Consider the following 2,500-nt stretch of genomic DNA (forward strand, 5'->3'; position numbering starts at 1 on the left):
AGGGCTCCAAAAGTGTGGGTAAAATATATATCCCACAGGGGGAAAATTGAAAAAAAGTTGAAAAAAAAAATTTTTGGGGACTTAGAAAATTTTTCAACTTTTGTCAGACTTCCAGACAGGGGAGCGTGTCAGTGCGCGCATCCGATTTCAGTTCCAGAGCGATTCGCGCGATGAGTCCTTGATACTTAGTCGTTTTTGGCAAAATTTCTGACTTTTTGAAAATTTCACAATTTTGTGAAAACTTCCACAAAATGAGGTTCTAGTATGTTAGAGGGCATCCCAGGAGGGCTCCAAAAGTGTGGGTAAAATATATATCCCACAGGGGGAAAATTGAAAAAAAGTTGAAAAAAAAAATTTTTGGGGACTTAGAAAATTTTTCAACTTTTGTCAGACTTCCAGACAGGGGAGCGTGTCAGTGCGCGCATCCGATTTCAGTTCCAGAGCGATTCGCGCGATGAGTCCTTGATACTTAGTCGTTTTTGCAAAATTTCTGACTTTTTGGAAAATTTCACAATTTTGTGAAAACTTCCACAAAATGAGGTTCTAGTATGTTAGAGGGCATCCCAGGAGGGCTCCAAAAGTGTGGGTAAAATATATATCCCACAGGGGGAAAATTGAAAAAAAGTTGAAAAAAAAAATTTTTGGGGACTTAGAAAATTTTTCAACTTTTGTCAGACTTCCAGACAGGGGAGCGTGTCAGTGCGCGCATCCGATTTCAGTTCCAGAGCGATTCGCGCGATGAGTCCTTGATACTTAGTCGTTTTTGGCAAAATTTCTGACTTTTTGAAAATTTCACAATTTTGTGAAAACTTCCACAAAATGAGGTTCTAGTATGTTAGAGGGCATCCCAGGAGGGCTCCAAAAGTGTGGGTAAAATATATATCCCACAGGGGGAAAATTGAAAAAAAGTTGAAAAAAAAAATTTTTGGGGACTTAGAAAATTTTTCAACTTTTGTCAGACTTCCAGACAGGGGAGCGTGTCAGTGCGCGCATCCGATTTCAGTTCCAGAGCGATTCGCGCGATGAGTCCTTGATACTTAGTCGTTTTTGGCAAAATTTCTGACTTTTTGAAAATTTCACAATTTTGTGAAAACTTCCACAAAATGAGGTTCTAGTATGTTAGAGGGCATCCCAGGAGGGCTCCAAAAGTGTGGGTAAAATATATATCCCACAGGGGGAAAATTGAAAAAAAGTTGAAAAAAAAAATTTTTGGGGACTTAGAAAATTTTCACACATGTGTCAGACTTCCAGAGAGGGGAGCATGTCAGTGCGCGCATCCGATTTCAGTTCCAGAGCGATTCGCGCGATGAGTCCTTGATACTTAGTCGTTTTTGCAAAATTTCTGACTTTTTGGAAAATTTCACAATTTTGTGAAAACTTCCACAAAATGAGGTTCTAGTATGTTAGAGGGCATCCCAGGAGGGCTCCAAAAGTGTGGGTAAAATATATATCCCACAGGGGGAAAATTGAAAAAAAGTTGAAAAAAAAAATTTTTGGGGACTTAGAAAATTTTTCAACTTTTGTCAGACTTCCAGACAGGGGAGCGTGTCAGTGCGCGCATCCGATTTCAGTTCCAGAGCGATTCGCGCGATGAGTCCTTGATACTTAGTCGTTTTTGGCAAAATTTCTGACTTTTTGAAAATTTCACAATTTTGTGAAAACTTCCACAAAATGAGGTTCTAGTATGTTAGAGGGCATCCCAGGAGGGCTCCAAAAGTGTGGGTAAAATATATATCCCACAGGGGGAAAATTGAAAAAAAGTTGAAAAAAAAAATTTTTGGGGACTTAGAAAATTTTTCAACTTGTGTCAGACTTCCAGAGAGGGGAGCATGTCAGTGCGCGCATCCGATTTCAGTTCCAGAGCGATTCGCGCGATGAGTCCTTGATACTTAGTCGTTTTCAGAAGTCACAATTTTGACTTCCAGGACCCGCAAAACGTTTGTAAATTGAGCCCGCTCCCCAGTTCCAAGCGTTTTGAGGTGTCCCCGGTTGCAGTAATGCAGCCTGCCCACTAGATGTCGCAAAAGAGACAAAAAGTGAAAAAGAACCAGAATGAGGAAATTCCAGGGAGCCGAATCCGCCTGACAGTTCCAGGCGATCGGGCACTTTTTTGCATGCGTCCCTAAAGTGGGTATAGGGTGACACTCCATGCAAAGACCCAGTTTTGCACACCACCGGCAGAATATATGAGAGAGAGGTACCTCTCAGCCCCGACACATTTCGACTCATTTAAGCTGGTTTTCACCTCCGTAGGCCTGGGTATGCGTTTTGGCTATGAGTCCCTGTTCGGCTGGAGGTCTGCACCTTGGCTGAACCCAGGCTTCCGCAGCTGCGTGGGGGGACTTTTGCCGGTCGCCTATCCCAAGTCAGAGAGGTGTTCCTGGGTTGAAGTGAGCCTGGCCAGACCCCCCCGCGGGCCCTGGTTCTCCACATGGGGGCGCCGTCAAGGCTAAAATCTGGATTTTTAGGCCGAGGAGAGGCTCCATGAGGGCGGATGCTT

The sequence above is a fragment of the Phyllobates terribilis genome, unplaced genomic scaffold (genome assembly GCF_046119375.1).
Source record: "Phyllobates terribilis strain yellow unplaced genomic scaffold, ASM4611937v1 Scaffold_4501__1_contigs__length_60247, whole genome shotgun sequence".
NCBI lineage: Eukaryota > Metazoa > Chordata > Amphibia > Anura > Dendrobatidae > Phyllobates > Phyllobates terribilis.